This window comes from Leopardus geoffroyi, chromosome A1 (assembly GCF_018350155.1).
Source record: "Leopardus geoffroyi isolate Oge1 chromosome A1, O.geoffroyi_Oge1_pat1.0, whole genome shotgun sequence".
Classification (NCBI taxonomy): Eukaryota; Metazoa; Chordata; class Mammalia; order Carnivora; family Felidae; genus Leopardus; species Leopardus geoffroyi.
The window spans coordinates 18,587,512-18,608,287 of record NC_059326.1 but is presented as its reverse complement, the minus strand read 5'-3'; the positions used below and the strand labels follow the sequence as shown (position 1 = coordinate 18,608,287).

Below are 20,776 nucleotides of genomic sequence, written 5' to 3'. Positions count from 1 at the left end.
GTTTGAAGGAAAGCTCTGACTCTCGTGGCCCCCCTCTCCTGACATCTGGTCTCCCCGCTGCGGCATGCCCAGCCCCTGCCCCACCTTCTCGGGGAGCCGTTCCCCAACTCCGCAGCCATGCGTCCACCACGCACGGGACCCAGGAAGGGAAAGCCAGCCAGGCTAGTCTGTTCTGTCTCTGTCAGTCTCCGTCTCTGTCGACCAGTCTGCCCGTTAGTCCCTCTCTTTCGGTTGGTCAGTCTCTCCTTCCATTTGTCTTCCTGTCTGTCCTTCTTTCTCAATCCTTCTCTCTCACTCTGAAAGAATGCAGTTGTTCTCTTCACATGTTTACTTCTCTCCTGGCTTCGTTTCCAGGTTTGGCGCTCTCCTAACAAAAGTCAGCCTTGGCCCCAACACTGCATCCGGCCCGCCTTTCAGAGTCTGTCTTCATGCCTCTGGCTCAGTCTTGCCACAGACCCTGACTCCTATCCGCCTGGACGACATCTGATTGCCTTGGCCCTTCTCTTCTTCCCTGGCTGGGCAGCGGGTTGTTTCCTCTGGACCCCTTGTCCCAGACCAGAGATACTTGTACAAACCATGGTCATCTGCACTTGTCCTTCAACTGTGATTTATGAGGGATGTACCCGGGCTCAGTGTCTCTGGGATCCATGCAGTCATTTTGTCAGGACTGTCTGGTAAATTGCCTCTCCTTCCACGGTGCTAGCCGTGAATGACTGTGCCCTCCGCTAACCCCGGGCCCACTGGTTGTGATGCTCCCATGGCGCTCCTGCAAGTCTGCCTTGGGCCACAGGGAGGTCCGCCGCTTCATTTCTGGCACTAGAATGGAGGGGACCATGGAATGGGCATCCTGGCTTGAGCACCTTAATCGGGCTCTTCATGCTGTCTTGCACACAGACAGCTCAGAATAAGAGACCAGATTCTGACGTTGTTTCGGTCGGGCTAATCTGACAGACTTGCACGGCTCCTTTGGAGGGTAAAATCTACTTGGGGGAACAGGGCATGGGTACCTGAAAAGGGTATCTTTGTGAAACTGAATGGTACTAACCGTGACCCCACTACCACTGCCATCATTTATAGAATCTTTGTAAAGCCACTGTTCTGAAGCACTAGGTATACTTTAGGCCCTTTAATCCTAGCAACAACCCTCCTAAAGTAGGTACTACTATCTTCTTTTCACAGATAAAGAAGCGGAGTCTCAAACAGCCTCTCAATGGCTTGAGAAAGTCACCCCCGTTCACAGAGGTGGTAAGTAGAAGACCTGGGTTTTCAACCTGAGGGTGTCGAATGCCAAATCTGGTCTCAGTTGTGGGCATGCTTTGATAGAATGATAGAGTGATCTCTCTAACCTCTCGTTTAGCCAACATTTGTAAGTGCAAGGTCTCTTTTGCAGCCATTTTGTTTCTAACTATATGTGTTTATTTTCCTCCTTGGTCTACTCAACGGCATTACCACAGCTGGTAGTACGCGTTTTTTTCTTCCAGATTTTCCTTCCAAAACACATCGTTAATTGCCCTGCTCTTAAAGCTTATGTCATACTCTTTGATCCCTGGCATTGGACTTGTCATTAAAACGTCTCTTGGACTCATTCCCCGTGACATTATAGTCGAGGTTCTTGCAGCATAATTCCACTTGCTGATATTTTCCCTTGCATTGCGTTTGGACGATGAATGGTCCCCTGATGCTCTTAGGATCTGCCTTCTTGCCCTCAGAGACTGACTGCGTGGGTCTTCTTTTAACCTTCTAATGGCCCTGCTTGCCTTCTGGAGTGGTTGGGGCTCAAAAGCATTTGCATGCAAAGCACCTTGGGACATTTGGGTTTGCCTCTATCCCGTTGCCCTTCCTTCTTGTTTTCTTCATTCTGGCCCTTCCTTTCAGCACCGTGGCCTTCTGCCCCCTCACAGCCCCCATTCTTCAGCTTCTCCTCTGGACCCACGACACAGCACCTGATCTCTGTTCCTTTCTTTCGCTACTTCCTCCGAAATTTCCATTACTCGATACCTTCTCGTAGTCTCTTCCTGGCCTCTTGTCACGGCTGAGGCAGTTCCTCAGATTTGTTTTTCTCAGTCCCATGGGAAAGGGCTGTCCTGCCATTCAGGCTTTCATTCAGCGTACATTTGTTTAACCTCTTCTTTACGCCGGGCGGTGTGGTTACAGGGATGGATAACGGCATCCTAGAAATTTAAAATAATATAGGTAGACTTTTATTTTTAGGGCAGTTTTAGGTTCACAGCAAAACTGGGTGGAAAGTACAGTTTCCGTGTACGCCTGACCTCACTCATCACAGCTTCCCCTCCATCCATACCCCTCCCCAGAGTAGCGCATTTGTTGTAATTGATGAACCTAGATGGACACATCCTCATCACCCAAGTCCACAGTCTACATTCGGGCTCACTCTTGGTGTCGTACGTACTGTGGGTTTTGACAAATGTACCATGACACGTACCCCCCCGTCGCAGTATCATTCGGAACAGTGCAAGTGCCTGAAAAATCCCGCGTCTCAGAGGAGGCTGGAACATAAATAATCATTGTACAGTCCTGACAGTGAAGTAGAGGTATGAAAAAAGAATGGCAGAGCACGAAGGAGGGAGAAGCTAACGCACAGAAACTTGGGGGGGTTTGGGAAACCATTCAAGTTCTATGTATTCGCTGAGGAGAAGAGTCTTGGGAGGCATGTGAAGCCAGGGCCAACCTGAGCCGGAGCACACAGGCACGGGTACTTGGGCACGTCGAGGGAATGCAGAATGTAGTAAACTGGTGGTGGTTAAAAGCAAGCACTCTACAGTCCCACAGATAGAAATATGACTCTGACCTCAGCATCATACTTGCTGTGGGATCTTGGTCACATTACTGAGCCTCTGTAAGCCTCAGTCTCCCCCTCTGTAAACTGGGGATGATAATAGAACTTGCTTGCAGAGGTGCTCTGGGGATTCAGTGGATGCATTTAATTAGCCCACTACCTGGCCTTGGTATGTGGACCTGAATGTCAGCCAGTGGTGTAGAAGCAGAGAGGATGCTGGGAATGGTCCTCAAAAGGCAGAGCGTAAAGGCCCGGGAACCATATTCAGCAGTTTGGACTCATCATCCAAATCAGTGACTCTCCGTCCTGATCATGCGTGAGGATCACCTCAGATTTTGTTAAAATGCAGACTTCTTAGTTCCTCAGAAATTCTGTTTCAGTTGGTCTTGCCCGGGCCCAGGAATCTGAATTTTTAATGGCTCTGATATGAGTGGTCCAGGTCACAGTTTGGACTAGGTCACTGGGAGCTCAGAAAGCTTCTCGTGGTATCTACAAAATGAATCAAGAGTTAACAGAGGCAGAGACTGTAGAGGGAGGTCTGGGACTTTCTTAGGATTGGGTGCAAATCAGTCATTGGAGCTGGAGCCAAACCCCAGGACGGCTTCTGGACTCTGAGCCCGGGATCTTCCTGCCTTATTCAGACACCATCCACACAGTCCCGAATGAAAGCCCAACCAAGCCCGTGGCTGCTGGGCTTACGGGTCTGGTCTGAGCAGCCCGTGTGTCCTGGCAGGCTCCGACTCCGTGAGGGGACTGTGCCGTCAGCCAGCGCGCGTGACCGGGACACCTCCATCAGCGCTGCCATTCTGGTGCTGCTTCTGCTCTGCCGAGCCTCCCTCCTCCTGACTGCTCTACAGATTAAGAGTGAAGAACGCTTACAAACGTCCAGGTCCTGGAATCTGAGTCCTTGTAGCTCTAACAGCACACATTTTCACAAAGGTGAACCAGGCATCCTTTCCGGGGAGAGCTTTTTGCAAAAGAGCACAAAGTCCTCAAGGAGCCTCACCAGGTGTTTCATTCCGGGCCGCGGGGGTGCCCTCCTGTCTGCTCGGCCTCCAGGGGGGACTCTATTTCCTTGTGTCCTTCCTGGTTCCTACGGCTGCGAGAAATTGTCTCCACCTCCTGGATGAGGGGACCCTGCCTTTTGGTAGCCAGGACTAGTTTCCTAAACTGCCGGGCCAGATCTCATGATCACCAGGCTCACAGAGAGAAACCCTGCCCGCCACCCCCCACCACCCCCCACCCCTTCTTCTCCAAGAGGATCCTGAAGACATTAATGGAGGTTGGTAGGCCTCTGGTCACAGAAAACTGTCAGTAAATCCTGTCTTAGGAGTTCCTGCTCTGGTTTCCAGTTTATTCGTAAATCCTCTAAATCAGCCCCTCCTCCTGTTCAAATACAAAAGCTTGGAGTGCTCGAGGAGCCAGAACCTCGTTTTGACTTTTTGGCTTTCCCGGGCAGAAATATTTGAGAGCAAATTTATGCAATTGGCTGGATTCTCCCTCTGCACCCTCCCCACCAGTGCTTTTCAGTGGGGGGAGCAATACCCCATGTTAAGTGGCCACATTGGAGCCGAGAAAGGACCAGCTGCATTGGCCCCGAGTCATGGACAGAGCTTATAAACTAAGTGCCGAGGCAACTGTGAAGGCCATGGCCTTAGAGAGCTGTTGATGCCGAGCCTGGGGCTGACACCAGGTCTTGTTGCGGCCAGTTCCCATGGCCAGCTTTAAGCTTCCTGGATGCTCAAGGCTTTGCAGAAATGACCCATCAAATTCCCCAGTCCCACTGTGGCAACAAAAGCATAGGGCCAGCCATCTCTGCACTTCTCCAGAGGGACTTGGGAGAGCAGGGGGCCTGGAGGGCTGCAGAATCATCTGCTCTCTGTTCCCTTTGACAGTGACCCTCCCACTCCTCACTCCCTGCTGCCATTTCATTCCTGTTCTCAGGCTGATGCTAAACAAAAGCAGCCTCGTGCTTTAGGTACATTATCTCAAATCCTAGCCATCAGGGGAGCTGTTCCCCCGTCCCCATTTTACAGACAAAGGCTAAAAGTTGACCCGGGCAACTGCACAGCTGGGCTTCACCCACAGGTTGGCATGGGTCCCACACCGGTGGTGTTCCTGCACCCAGGATCCCACGTTGTGTTGTGTCCCCTGGAATTAGAGTCAGGTCATTATCCTGGGTGACAGGGAGGTTGCTTGGTAACCTACACCAGTGGAAAAGCATGAGCTGCCGCTTGACAGATTACTCAGGATAAATTGGTGCTAGTCCTGGGCATGTGCAGTTCTGGACATTCCCAGAACTCATGGAATTACTTGGAAAGGGGGCGGTGAGAGGGAATCGGAGCCAAAAGAGAGATAAAGTGCTGGAACTATATGTTGACAAGAATTTGTCTAATTAAATGCGCAGGTTTTAAATTACACTTGCCTCGTGATTCCGCGGCTGCTGCTGCCGCCATCCAAGACTCCAGCACCAGCAGCCCCGGCTGTTTGTGTGCCAGGAAGGGCAGCATCTGGGGGTGCTCGCCAGGGGACAGGGCACCCGGGACCACAGCGAACTTACTTACCTTCAATGATCTAGCGAGTGGGATTTATAGTCGATGTTGTTATTATCATGGGCTATTTTTGACTCGTGTTTTGATGGGTGACGTTAGCTGTGATTCTCGGAGGACACCCGTAGCATCCTCCTCCTCAGATATCATAAAGTACGCACTCTCCGCCATCCGCGTGTGCGTGTGATTGAGGAGTGGACGCTGATTAGATCTACAGTCTCCAAACCTGATGTGTAGCAGAAGCTCTGGGAGAACGAACAAACAGAAACAAACAAACCCCAAATGAGCAACGAACAGGCAGAGTCCCAAGTCTTGCCAAGCCCAGAGATTGATTTCGTAGAGAAATGATGATTCTGAAACCCAGCCAGGTGATAGTTCTGACACATAGCCAGGTTTGCGAAATCTCGGATGAACTGTCTTGGGCAAACAAAGGAATTCTAGTTTTTAATTTTCCAGCTTTTTAAATCTCCCATCTTTGAAATGAAAAGGTAACCTTAACCAAACCTCTAGAGTCAAGGTGATAGCAAAACAGCATCGTGTGTCAGTTGGAAACTTGGAACACGAGGACCTTGAACAGAATGAGAGAAGAAGCATTTTCATACTCACAATGCCATTTGGATTGAAAGTAGGAGGTCTCAATAATAGTAACAGCTGGGTAGGAACATGGGTGAATCCCTTCACCTTTCTTTACCTCGGTTTCCCCACCTACAAAATGAAGAGCTCCTTCTGTGTCAGTTCCAAGTTCCCTGCTGGGTCTAAAATTCTGTGATGAGAACCTCTGCACATCTTTTATGTCCAGGGTTTTCAAGCAGATTATCAAATACTTACTGAACTCTTGCTACGTGCCCAGGAACTGAAATTCTTCTTTGAAGAATTGGGTCTGTGGTGAAAAAAGGGGTGCAGAAGGGGACGGACGCTAGTGAAGAGAAATAGATGAGCTCGGTGACTAAGGATTTCTGACCGTTAATGCTGCTTCACTTTCTTGCTTAGGGGCCATTTTTTTGCGTGTGAGTCAAGTGCAGGTTACGGTGAGACAATGGAAGGAGAGCAGCAAACAAATATAACCTGAGCGATGGTAACTGATGGTAACTGCGTTGCTCAGCCCGTTGGATGGCAAACATTGCTAGGTGATAAAAAGCCCTAATGCATCAGGTGCTAATCTGGTGCTAAAACGCTGCTTCAGGAAAAAATGTATTCCCAGAAAGGAAATACTGGCGATTTGACTGACAGCGACAGCTGGAGCCCCCTATATTCATCCAGATAGGAAGCAGGAAAAAATAAAAAAGAAGTTGTGTGTTATACAGAAGGAACTGGTGTGAGCTATGTCTCTTGAATGTTCTTGTTGCTGAAGGTTTGGGAAAGTGTCGAATATATTCTCTCTCGGCTGCCTTCGGGAGCTTAGATTCTGGGTGTTATGAGCAGTGAAAGTCACAGCTCACCAAAGGGCACTCAGTGCAGTGCTCTGGGGTGGGGCTTTTCAAATGGCTTTCAGAGTTTCACAGAAAGTGCTGAAGGTGGAGGGGGGTGAGGGGAGATGGGGGGGGTGCATGGTATCACCAGCAATATCTCCTTAAATCAGAACAATTTACTCCTACCTGCTGTATATGTTGAAGCTCTACATGAGATGTTGGGACAATTAGCCAGTTGGCAGAACTCGCAAGCTACTTTGGTGGCATTAGTCACCTATTTGGCAAAGCCAAGTTGGGCAGAGACTAAGTGCTCAGTATGTCCAGTTTGGCTGGGGCAGTGAATGATGGTGTTTGGGATGAGTTTGCTGGATAATGTGACCAGATGTCCTGGTACAGAGAACTGGGCAGATAGTACATTTGTTACTCCATACCTTCGCAGATGTCCCACCACTCTCCCGTCTCCTAGGGGTGGAGTGGAGTGTGGACGGAGGGTAGAGTCCACATGGGGCAAACCCATCTAATCCTCACAACAGCCCCCTGGGCTAACCTTTATTCTTCACAATGTTTGCAGGAGGAAACTGAGGCTCAAAAAAATTCAAGGATCTCACCTGAGATCATAGAGCCAAAGGGCAGTACTGGGGAGACAGTAAGGTGTGTGTTCAGAAGTCACCTCCTGGAGCCCAAATGTCCATCAACTGATGAAAGGATAAAGAAGATGTAGTTTGTATATACACTGGAATATTACTTGGCAATGAGAAAGAATGAAATCTTGCCATTTGCAAAACGTGAATGGAACCGGAAGGTATTACGTTAGGTGAAATAAGTCAGAGAAAGACGGATATCAAATGTTCTCACTCACGGGTGGAATTCGAGAAACTTAATAAGAACCGTGGGGGAAGGGAAGGGGAAAAATAGTTTCAAAGAGAGAGGGAGACAAACCATAAGAGACTCTTAAATACAGAGAACAAACTGAGGGTGGATGGGGGGTGTGGGGAAGAGAGGGAAAAACGGGCGATGGGCATTGATGAGGGCACTTGTTGGGATGAGCACTGGGTGTTGTATGTAAGCAGTGAATCACAGGAATTTATTCCCGCAGCCAAGAGCACAGTATATATGCATTGTATGTTAGCTAACTTGACAATAGATTATATCTTAAAAAGAAAAAAAAAAAGGTAAAAAAACACAAAACAGTTACCTCCTGGAGATGACCCTAAGCACACTCCAAATAGCCTAGGCCTGGAAGCAACCAGAACCTCCTCTGGTACCGTGGAAACCAAGAGCCTGGCCAGGAGGCTGGCCTGGCCAGGGGCTCTGAGAAGGAGGGAAGGGCGGGAGTTGGCCTTCCGGTCTTTGGAGGGTGATGGCACAAATCTGCAACAGTTTCACCTGCCTCAGCCCCCAAGCACTATGGTGCTGTGGGATCAGTCTGGGAGGAGAGGGCTAGAAGGACTCCGTGTAATCTCAGGTCGGCCACACCTCCTGCAAGAGCTAAATGAAAACCCCTCTAGCAACAAAACCAGGGTCATAAACACATAGCAATGCCATTGAGAATATGAAGCGATAAATAGTTGAGAATTCAATCCCCAAATTTATAAAGGGTGATGGAAATAGCTCCTTGTTTTCCCGGAATATAGGTTGGTTCGTGATCCTGCAAAGTTTAGGGATGACAATTTTGCTCTCTGAAACGAAGAGAGTGTACTGTATGCAGAAAGCACTCCAAAAACACTCCCTGAATGAATATATGGAAAAGGAACAAAAACAAAGTTACGTAAGGCATTCTTTCCACACTGGGATAAATGCAGAAGCCTCTACCCCTCAAAAGGGAGCTTTACTATGAACCAAAAACATTTACTTCTATAAAGTTGCAGAAAACTTGAGGTGATTTTCTTATCGCTTCTTGCTGTGTACGTTTCGCCTGTCCCAGGTAGGTTTGTTGCTATAAAGCCAACAAAGAAAGGGGCTGGAGTAATACCAGTGTTACAAATACCTTCTTCCTTCCCATTTTTTTCTTGGTAGATATCTGAGGTGGAGTTTCCCTCTGGTATCCCTCTCAGGATATAGACCCCAATCAAACCTGGGGCCTGATGTACCAGTGGCCTCACTGAGCCACAGACACATGTTTAGAATTCCTCAGTCAACTGCGAGGCGGGCAAAGAAAGCCCCAAGCAAGAAAGGCAGACACTGGGCACTTTTGAACTTAACTCTGGGTATTAAAGGAGCATTAAACAGGAAAGAGTATGTGAAAACAGCAGCCAGAGATTTTAGCTGACTCAAGAGATAGTCCTCGTAGGAGACGGTGGGTACACAGCCAGGTTTGTGGTGTGTGTATTTAGGAGAGATTTTCCAGACAAGCTGTACGAAGTCCCACTTATGTGCCTGGTGTCCTCGATAGGCAGAATTAAAGCCTTCTACTGAAGGGGGTGGACCAGAGCTGCTATCGGTGCCTTCCTCCAGGTAGAGAGATCCACCGAAGGCTGTATTTTTCTGCCCGGGGCTGGCGTTTAGCCTACGTGCGTGGGGGTAGGCAGCCTGGTTGCCTGTGGTCAGTATCCATTCTGTCTGGTTGATGTCTGTGTTGTACCTGTTGTTAAATATTTGGAATATCACCCCTGGTCATAGGCATATCCTCCATAATACTGATTGATGGAAAATCTCCAGCCAGTTTCCACAGACCTCTATCCTTGTCTCTCTTCCTAGCCAATGACTTTAAAGAAATGGCAGAAAATGCTATTTGGAGAGGAGATAAGCTTGATAGATTGGACCCAATCTCAAGCCTTTCACTTGGATGATTTCTTGGGGCTTGGCTTAAATGTGACTTTTCTAGAGAGAGCTTCCGTGAGTCCTATTTTAGATTGGGCCCCTTCCTGCATGGACCCATAGCCCACAGTACGTCCCTGGTTAATACGCTCGTTAGACCCCATCTTTCTTACTTGTGTGAACACAAGTGAGACGTCTGTCCTGCTCTGAGGGGCATAAGGGAGATGCCCTCATGGATGTGAACGTCTGTCCTCTGAGGGGCATAAGGGAGACGCCCTTATGGATCTTGTTCACCCCATGTGCCGGAGCCCAGCATCAAATAGGTTCAGTTAATATCTGTAGAACAAATGAAATAGGTGTAGAATATTCATTAGATGGCAGAGATGATACCTGTCCTCAAGGGGGTTATTCTTTAGAGGAGGCAGTGAAAACACCACCACGTGTTATGGGCACAAATGGCACCTGTATGGAGTGTTACGTGAAACTCAGTGAAGGGAGCAGTGAGCTTGCTGCTCGGGGCTTGGGGGGTGGGGTGGTGGGGCATGGTATACCTGGAGAGAACTGGGGGAGGTCTTTCTCACGAGGGCAAGCCTCGAAGTGGGGACTCAGAGCGGGCCGAGTGTGGAATGCGGTCCAAGAAGAGAGATCTGCAGGTAGGAGTTCCGAGGGTGCTGAACAGATATGGCATATTTGGAAATGGCACGTCTTCAAATTGACAACAGAAGCATCAGGGAAGAGGGGCACGTGGTGGCTGTGGTGGTTGAGCATCCGACTTCGGCTCAGGTCATGATCTTGCAGTTCATGGGTTCGAGCCCCATGCCGGGCGCTGGGCCGACAGCTCAGAGCCTGGAGCCTGCTTCGGATTCTGTCTGTCTGTCTGTCTCTCTCTTTCTCCCCCCCTCCCCCGCTCGTACTCTGTCTCTTTCTCTCTCAAAACTAAATAAAAACATAAAAAAAAAGCATCAGGGAAGAATAAATAACAGGCTAGAAAGGCATACGGTCTTCTAAGGCATGGTAGGAGCGGCTATATGATGGGGAACTTTTACATCATTTTAACTTTTTTCAAAAACGTAGCATAATTGGTAAGTATGGAGAATGGGTTGAAAATTGGGAGATCCTGGAAGTAGGGATATTTCCTAGAGGGCAGGTCCTTCCTCGTTGTAGCATTCAAGGAGTAAGGGAAAGGAAATAGTTACATAGGGCACCGATGTTTCTATGTAGAGGGATGGAATCTGTGTCCTGACAGGCTGGAATGCAATGAGCTGTGATTTAAGACTCTCCTATGAGCTCTTTGTACCTCGGTAACTGCACCTGTGGACTGTGGGACTTGACTAGAAGATCTGCCATATCCCTGAACACTAACATTCTGTAACTCCACGGGCTCCTAAACTAATAAGAGGAAGTCAAGTAGGAACAGGTGCTATATTGCTGGTACTAACAGTGTTGTGGGAACACAGATTAGAAAGAAATCAACACAAATACTGGCTTAGCAGCAAGTCAGCTTGCCCCACGCCATGAGAGGGGGACTGGCCCAGAGGGAAGGGTGGAGAGTGGAGAAACACAGAGGTAGCACTCTTTGGGCATGAGCCAGGGCACACCTGAACTTGGAGATTGTTCTGGGCTTTGCTTTTTCAGAGGGATAAGGACAATTGAGAATGACAGTGGCCAGAACTGTAAAAAGTCCAACGTCCAGATCATAGGAAAACTGAATGGAAGAACTGGGAATATTTAGCCTGGAAAATAGAACACTTGAGGAAAATGGATTCGATGTCTTTATGTATGTAAAAAATTTCCAGGGGCGCCTGGGTAGCTGGATTGGTTGAGCATCTGACTCTTGATTTCGGCTACGGTCATGATCCCAGAATCATGCAGTTGAACCCTGTGTTGAAGCGAACCCACACTGAGCGCAGAGCCTGCTTTTGTCTCTCTCCCTCTGCCCCTCCCCTTCACCCACACTCTCGCTCTAAAATAAAATTTAAAAAATTTCCAAGTAGAAAAGGGGTTTGACTTTATTGGACATCAGCGATCAGGTTTAGAACCAATAATTGGAAGTTTCTGAATGCATGATTAGGTCAAATATATGTAAAAAAGGCTATCCACGAAGTAGGTTTTTCAAAAATGAGAGAAAATTTTTATCAGTTTGGCTCATTTGCCATAACCTTTTTTTTTTTTTTTTTCTCAACGTTTATTTATTTTTGGGACAGAGAGAGACAGCATGAACGGGGGAGGGGCAGAGAGAGAGGGAGACACAGAATCGGAAACAGGCTCCAGGCTCTGAGCCATCAGCCCAGAGCCCGACGTGGGGCTCGAACTCACGGACCGCGAGATCGTGACCTGGCTGAAGTCGGACGCCCAACCGACTGCGCCACCCAGGCGCCCCTGCCATAACCTTTTTAGGAGAGAAAGAAGGAGTTCTGTTTTCTTTAGTATTTTATCAGTGATACCTACATAGTGTGTATTTATTAAATGAGCAAGTGTGTTGAATGAGCTGTGAACTGTTTTTCATCTCTGATATTAAAATTAATGTCTCAATCTCTAGCACTTTTATTTATACACCCCTTACCACACCATATTCTGTTTTTTAATGTTTATTTATTTATTTGAGAAAGAGCATGCCCAAGTGGGGGAAGGGCAGAGAGAGGGAGAGAGAGAGAGACCAGCAGGCTTCTCATTATCCGTTTGGAGCCTGATGTGGTCTCGAACCCATGAACCGTGAGATCATGACCTGAACCGAGATCAAGAGTTGGACACTTAACTGACTGAGCCACCCGGGCACCCCGCCACATTATACTCTAATTTGTTCTCTTCTTTTTTCTTTTCTTTTCTCCTTTATTTCCCTATCTATCTATCTATCTATCTACATCTATTTTATTTTAGAGAGAGAGCGTGAGTGGGGGAGAGGGGCAGAGGGAAAGAGAGAGAGAATCTCAAGCAGGCTCCCCACACTCAGTGCAGAGATCAATGCAGCACTCCGTTCCATGACCCTGGGATCATGAACTGAGCTGAAATCAAAGTTGGATGCTCAAGTGACTGAGCCACATAGGCACCCCTAATTTATTCTTCCAATATCTCCTTTCCTACCTGGACTATGAGCTCACCAAAGCGAGGGGTTGTATTTTCGTTGTGTCTTCAACGCTCTCAGTCCAGTCCCGGCATGTAGCAAGTGCTCGCTTGAGTAGGGGGCCATATCATTTATTATCAAAGCAAGACTCTTAAAGAGTGAAGGGGGATGGGACACCTGGGTGGCTCAATCGGTTAAATGCCTGACTTCGGCTCAGGTCATGATCTCACAGTTTGGGAGTTCAAGCCCTGCATCCAGCTCTGTGCTGGTACCTCAGAGCCTGGAGGAACTGCTTCAGATTCTGTGTCTCCCTCTCTCTCTGCCCCACCCCTGCTCACACTCTGTCTCAGTCTCTCTCAAAAATAAATAAACATTGAAAAAAAAAAAAAAAGAGTGAATGGGGGGGCTGACCTGATGGGGAAGGATACTACAGCATAAGATGCCACCGTGCTGGGCAAACCAGGATGAGTAGTTACCCTAATCAGTAAGTGCTTGCTGAATGAATACAGAGGGAATGAGTTTCTGGAGCCAGGAGAGGCAGGCTGTAGGACTGCTGTCCTTAGGCTGAGGTTAAAAACTGCTCCCTGGGAATTGCATCCTGTGGGCTCAGTTTTGTGTGCAGAATGCATCTAGACTTTCTTTCACATGGAATTGAAATATCTGAATTCATCTACTGCTTCCCTAGGGTAGACTTTTCTTTAACCATTCTGCTTGGCCTGGAGGTTATCCTTACTACCTTTGGGATTCTCTCGTTCTGCATGGACTTCCATTCGACAAGGTCAGTTTGGGTGTTGTAGCCCTTGGCCCCCAGGAGCCCCACAGTTCTATCCTCCTGTACCGGACCCCCTCCCACCTCAAGGCCTTTGACTTCTATATTTTCCCTGCCCACTCAGCCTTGGCGGGGTCTCTAGGACCAGTTGTGATCACAGACGAGAGGGATTTAGAAAGTCTGAGCCAATGTTCTGCAGCTTAACCTCGTGTAAGCGTTGTCAGCCCTGACCTAGTGACCTGATTCTCATCAATGTGCTTGGGCCTCGCTCCAAAGTGCAGCTCCCTGTGGCCCCAGTTCTGGTAACCAGGACAGAGGCCTGGTTTCTTGGCTTGAGTGCTTGTATTGGTCGCTGGCAGAGGGCTCATCTTGTTCTTATCTGCCCCTCTCTTGTCCCAAGGATGAGGACTTAGCCCTTAAGGGCCTGCTGGGAAGATGTCCAATCCCTCAAGTGTTTGTTATCTCAGATAACAAGCTGTCACTGCCTGCCTGAAAGACTGGGGCTTAGCTCCTTGCCATTAAGTCTGGATTGAGGGTTCTGCCTGCCAACTCGGGGGTCTTCCCCACACCTTCCACACCTGTCCACACCTGAGCTGTGCTAGGATGTGGTGCTGTTGCCTCGTTTTTTCATCTTTTTTTTTTTTAAGTTTATTTATTTACTTTGAGAGGGATAGGGGGAGAGAGGAGGGTACAGATTGAGAGAGAGAGAGAGAGGGAATGAGAGAATCCTAAACAGGCTCCATGCTGTCAGTGCACAGCCCAATGTTGGGCTCGATCTCATGAACTGTGAGATCGTGACCTGAGCCGAAACCAAGAGGCGGATCCTTAACCTCCTGAGTCACCCAAGTGCCCCGTTTGTTTTCATCTTATTGATGGTCTTTTATCTTCTTCTTCCCTGTTTCCTCTCGTTTCCTCTCGTTGTTTTCCTATTTCCTCCCTTCTCATTTTCTTTTCTGTAGCTATAATTAATTTTCTCCAAGAATGCAGATAGCTGTCAGTTTTTTGGTTGCTGTCTGTTTTTATGGCAGGGAAGGGGGCGGGGAATTCGCAAGGGTCCTAAACTGCTTACAGAGTCTGAGTCTTCTGCTCCCTCTGTCTGCATCCTCCTTCCCACATATCCCCCAGTGCTGGGACCTTGACCGTCTACCGGTAAACTAACCGATCACTTCAAAAAATAACTGACAGATACTAAATTTTGATGCTTCCATTTCCCTAGCAGAAAATGCGCTGTATGAATGTACAACATTATTGTAAAATTGCTAGAAAGCCCCGAAGAAGGAACTGACCTTTTTCAAGTTAAGTCACACTATACCCTTGAGCTGCATGTTCCATAAATTCTGGAATAAAAAGGTTAATAATCTCAACTGGAGAGGGAATTTTTTTTTTTTTTCCAGGAGGGGATGATGACCTTTCTCATAAGTTTCTAACACTAGGTTAGTAGGTTCAACTGCCTTTTTAGGGGAGGAAAAGATGGAGGAAATAAAACAGTATACTATTTTCTCTTTTTTTCTAGTCTTATTGGGAAATAATTGACATCCTTCACTGTATACATTTAAGATGTATGGCATGATGGTTTGATTACATGTATTGTGAAATGAGCACCACGATAGGTTCAGCTAACACCCATTTCTCATATAGATACAATAAAAAGAAAAGAAAAAGGAAAAAATTTCTCCTTGTGGTGAGAACTCTTACGATTTACTCTCTTAACTCTCCTATATGTTACACAGCGGTGATAGCTATAGTCATCATGTACATTCCCTTCGTAGTACCTGTTTATCTTATACCTGGAAGTTTGTGCCTTTTGACCGCCTTCTCCGATTCCTTCTCCTCCAGCCCTCTGCCTCTGGTAATCACAAGTCTGATCTCTTTATGAGTTTTTCTGTCTTTTTTAAAGATTCCACATATAAGTGAGATCATACAGTACTTGTCCTTCTCTGACTTACTTCACTTAGCATAATGCCCTCTAAGTCTATCCATGTTGGCACAAATGGTAGGATTTCCTTATCTGTTATTTATTTATTTTTAAAAATTTTTTTCCTTATCTTTTATAATGGCTGAATAATGTTCTGTTGTATGTATCTGCCACAACTTCATCCCTGGGGAATACTTAGGTTGTTTCCACAGCTTCGCTGTTGGAAATAATGTTATGAACATGGGGGTGCAGATATCTCTTCAAGATAGTGTTTTTGTTATTTTTGGATAAATACCAAGAAGTAGAATATCTGGGTCATACAGTTTTATTTTTAACTTTTGGAGGATCCTCCATACTGTTTTCTATAGCAGCTGTCCCAGTGTACAACCTCACCAACAGTCCACATGGGTTCCTATTCTCTTCGTCCTCACCAGCATTGTTACCTCTTGTCTTTTTTATGGTGCCATTCTAACAGATGTGAGGTAATATCTCATTGTGGTTTTAACTTGCGTTTCCCTAAAGACTAGTGGTGTTGAGCATTTTTTAAAAACATACCTGTTGGCTTTCTATATATATTTTTTGGAGAAAAGTGTTCAGATCCTTTGCCCATTTTTAAATTGGACTACTTGGTTTTTTTTGCTACTGAGTGGTAGGATAATAACCCCTTATCAGATATATGAGTTGCAAATATTTTTTTTTTCCATTCTGTAGGCTATCTTTTCACTTTATTGATGGTTTCTTTTGCTATGCAGAAGCATTTTAGTTTGATGTAGTCCCATCTGTTAATTTTTTGTTGCTTGTGCTTTAAGTGTCCTATCCATAACATCATTACCAAGACCCATGTCAAGGAGCTTTATTGCTATATTTTCTTCTAGGAGTCTCATGGTTTCAGGTCTTAAATTTTAAGTCTTTAATCCATTTCAAGTCAATGTTTGTGAATGATGTAAGATATGGGTCGAGTTTCATTCTTTTACATGTGAATATCCAGTTATCCCAGCACCATTTATTGAAGAGACTATCTTTTCATCATTGAGTACTCTTGCTTTCCTTGTCAGATATTAGGTGACTTTATATGCTTGGGTCTGTTTTGGGGCTGTCACTTCTGTTCATTGCTTGTTTGTCTTTTTTTAATGCCAATACCATGCTGTTTGATGACCATAGCTTTATATTGTAGCTTGAAATCAGGAAATGTGATGCTTCCTGTTTTGTTTTTATTCAGGATTTCTTTGGTGGTTCCATATAAATTTTAGGTGTGTTTTCCTGCTTCTGTGGAAAAAAAAATGCTTTTGAAATATCAAGGATCACTTAGATTACTGTAGGATTCTATAGATTACTTTTGGTAGTTTAGACATTTTAACAATATTAATTTTCCATCAGCAAACACAGTAATATTTCCATTTACTTGTGTGTTTCATTCAATTTCTTTCATCAATGTCTTGTAGTTTTCAGTGTAGAGATCTTCTACTTCCTTCTGTTTATTCCTAAGCATTTTATTGTTTTTGATGCTCTTGTAAATGGGATCAATTTCTTTATTTCTTTTTCAGAAATTTCATTGTTGGTATATATAAATTTTACAGATTTTGTCTATTAACTGTGTATCTTGAAACTTTGCTAAGTTCATTGGTTAGATCTAGCCTTTTTTAGGTTGGGTATTTAGGATTTTCTGTATATAAAATCATGTCATCTGTAAACAGGAACTATTTTACTTCTTCCTTTCCAGTTCTGTTGCCTTTTATTGTTCTTGCCTGATTGCTCTAGTCAGGATTTTCAGTACTATATTGAATAGAAATGATGAGATGGGCACTCTTGTCTTTTTCTCTTCCATTCTTTCATTCTTTTGCCATTGAGCGAGACGTTAGCTGTGGGCTTGTCCTATTGGCATTTATTATGTTGAGATATGTTCTACCTATGCCTAATCTGTTAAAAGTTTTTATCATGCGTGGATGTTGAATTTTGTTGAATGCATATGATCCTTTTCTTTCATTCAATTAATGTGATATATCACATTGATTTGCATATGTTGAACCATCCTTGCATTCCAGGGATAAATCCCACATGATCATGGTGAATGATTTTTTAATGCGTTGCTGAGTTCACTTTGCTGGTATTTTGTTGAGAATTTTTGCATCTATATTCATCAGAGATATTGACCTGAAGTTTTCTTTTCTAGTAGTCTCCTTTTCTGGTTTTGGTATCAGGATAATTCTGGCCTTACAAAATGGGTTTGTGAATGTTCTCTCCTCTTTGAAATATGGGAGTTTTAAGAAGGATTGGTGTTCATTTTTTAAAAAATATTTGGTAAAATTTGCCACAAGCCATGTGGGCCTGGACTTTCCTTTATTGAAAGATCTTTGATTACTGGTTCAATTTCCTTACTAGTAATTGGTCTATTCACATTTTTTTATTTCTTCTTGATTCAGTCTTCATTAGGTTGTATGCCTCTAAGAATTATTCCATTTTTTTCTAGGTTGTCCAATTTATTGTCATATAGTAGCCTCTGATGATCCTTTGAATTTCTGTGGGATCAATTATATGTCTATTTTTTCATTAATAACTTTGCTGATTTGGATTCTTTCTCTTTTTTCCTTGGTTAGTCTAGCTAAGGTTTTGTCCATTTTGCTTATCTTTTCAAAGAAATAGCAGTTTGGTTCATCTTTTTCATTTTTCTGTTTTCTATTTCATTTATTTCTGCTCTAATATTTATTATTTCCTTTCTTCTGATAACTTTGAGTTCAGTTTGTTCTTTTTCAAGTTCTTTAAGGAACAGAGTTAAGATGTTTATTTGGGACCTTTCTTCTTTTTTTTTTTTTTTAATTTTTTAAAGTTTATTTATTTATTTTGAGAGAGAAAACAAGTATGGAGGAGGGGCACAGAGAGAGAGAGAAAGAGGGAGAGAGAGAAGCCCAAGCAGGCTCCACCCCATCAGCGCAGAGCTGGACATGGGGCTTAAGCCCATGAACTGTGAGATCATGACTTGAGTCAAGATCAAGAGTCATGTGCTTAACCGACTGAGCCACCCAGGTGCCTTGGGGCCTTTCTTATTAATGCAGGTATTTATTGCTATGCACTTCACTCTCAGAACTGCTTTTGCTACATTCTGTAAGTTCTGGTATATGTGTTTCCATTTTTTATTTGTGTCAAGAAACTTTTTATTTCCCTTTAATTTCTTCTTTGATCCCTTGGTTCTTCAAGAGAGTGTTGTTTAATTTCCATGAGTTCATGCATTTTTCAGTTTTCTTCTTCTTGATTTCTAGTTTCATGCTATTATGGTAAGAAAAGATACTTGGTGTGATTTCAACCTTCTTGAGTATTCTAAGACTTGTTTATTTTTTAAAATTTTTTGTAATGTTTTATTTATTTTTGAGAGAGAGACCGAGTACAAACAGGGGAGGGGCAGAGAGCGAGGGAGACACAGAATCTAAAGCAGGCTCCAGGCTCCAAGCTGTCAGCACAGAGCCCGATGCGGGGTTCAAACCCACAAACTGTGAGATCATGACCTGAGCCAAAGTTGGACGCTTAACCGATTGAGCTACCCAAGCATCCCTTCTAAGACTTGTTTTGTGGCCTAACATATGATCTATCCTAGAAAATGTTCTACTTGTGCTTTAGAAGAATGTGTATTCTGCTATTGTTGGGTAGAATGTTCTGTATATGTTTGTTAGGTCCATTTGGTCCACAGTGTTGTTCAAATCTGCTGTTTCCCTATTGGTTCTCTGGCTGGTTTATCAATTGTGGAGAGTACGGTATTAAAGTCCCGAATTATCATTATATTATTGTTCATTCCTCTTTTTAGCTCTATTAGTTTTTGCTTTATATATTTAGCTGCTCCAATATAGGGTGTATGAAAATTTATAATTGTTATCTTTTTGATGTATTGACTCCTTTATCATTATATAATGACTTTCTTTTTTTTCTTACCATTTTTAGTTTGAGATCTGATATAAGTAAAGCTACCCCTGCTTTTGCTGTTTTCTGTTTTTGTTTTTGTTTTGATGAGTATTTGCTTGAAATGCCTTTTTCCATCCCTTCATTCTTAGCCTATGTGTGTCTTTAAGGCTAACGTGAATCTCTTCTAGGCAGCGTATTGCAAGATCTTGGTTTTCTTTCTTTCTTTTTTTTTTTTAATCCATTCAGTTGTTCTATGTCTTTTGGATAATTTTATCCATTTACATTTAAAGTGATTATTGATAGGTAAGGACTTACTATTGCCATTTTGTTAATTGTTTTCTGGTTGTTTTATAGATCCTTTGTTCCTTGTTTTCCTTTCTTTTCTTTTTTCCTTTTCTTTTCTTTTCTTTTCTTTTTTCTTTTCTTTTCTTTTCTTTTCAAGTTTATTTATTTTTAGACAGGGAGTGGGTGAAGGGCAGAGAGAGGGGGAGGATCCCAAGCAGGTTCCATGCTAAGCATGGAGCCTGACACAGGGCTTGATCTCATGACCATGAGATCATGACCTGATCTGAAACCAAGAGTTGGACACTTAACCTACTGAGCCATCCAGGCGCCCCATTTTTCCTTGTTTCTTATCCTGCTATCTTTTTGTGTATTTTAAATGTTTTTTGGTATCTGTATGCTTTGACTTCTTTATCATGTTATTTGTGTAATTACTACAGGTTTTTCCCTTGTGTTTGCCATGAAGCTTATATATATATAAAGTCTTAAACTTATCACACCCTATTTTAAACTGGTAACTATATAGCTTCAATAGAAGTTCCACTTCACACTTTTACTTCTCCCCTTCACATTTTGGGTTATTGCTGTTACAACTTACATATATTTTATATTGTGTAACTAATAATAGATTGTTGTATTTATGGTTGTTTTTGCTACATTAATTTTTTTAACTTTTAAATTAGAGTTGTGAGTTATGTACCACTATTACCACATTGCAGAATCTAACTATGACTATATATTTACCATTACCAGTGAGATTTTGCTACCTTTTTGTGTTTTTTTGATGTTAATTGGTGTTCTTTTACTTCTACTCAAAGCACTCACTTAGCATTTTTTGTAAGGGAGTTCTGGTGGCAATGAGCCCCCTCAGCTTTTTTGCAGAGAGGTGGAGAGTCTGTATCCCTTTTTCATTTCTGAAGGACAGCTTTGCTGGGTGTGAAATTCTTGCCTTGAATTCTTTGGTCAGGTGAGGTCATTAGTTTTGCTCTGCAGCCAGGGGAAGCCATGGGCTGTGTTCTCTCGTTAGATTCCCTGGTCAGATAGGCTGAAGGCTATATTCAGTCATGACCTGGGCTACAAAGTAGATTCCCTGCTCAGGTGCAGCAGGGGAAGCAGCTCGAAAACTGGTAAAGCTCTTTGTTGTCTTAACGCAAGCTGACCCACATCTGAAGTTTCCTGGATGAACAGGGCCATTGACTTTGCTGTACAAACTATTGGGTCTGTCTGCCATTCTCTCAGCTCGAGTGCCTCTGGGCCACACAACTTTCAGGTGTTTTCACCAGCCCTTCTGGTTTTATGGAGCTGGAAGGCACTTTCGTGGTGGGTGGGGCTGTGACTCGGCACCTTGC

At 44.5% G+C, this 20,776-nt stretch overlaps 1 long non-coding RNA gene across 1 annotated transcript in view; it reads left to right on the top strand.

Moving 5' to 3' along the window:
* The first annotated feature begins 761 nt into the window (after positions 1-761).
* Positions 762-20,776, top strand: part of LOC123596414 — a 280,758-nt gene continuing 260,743 nt past the window's right edge. Inside the window, exon 1 of the long non-coding RNA XR_006711673.1 lies at positions 762-1,245. This is a non-coding gene — a long non-coding RNA (uncharacterized LOC123596414). The remainder of the gene's footprint in view (positions 1,246-20,776) is intronic.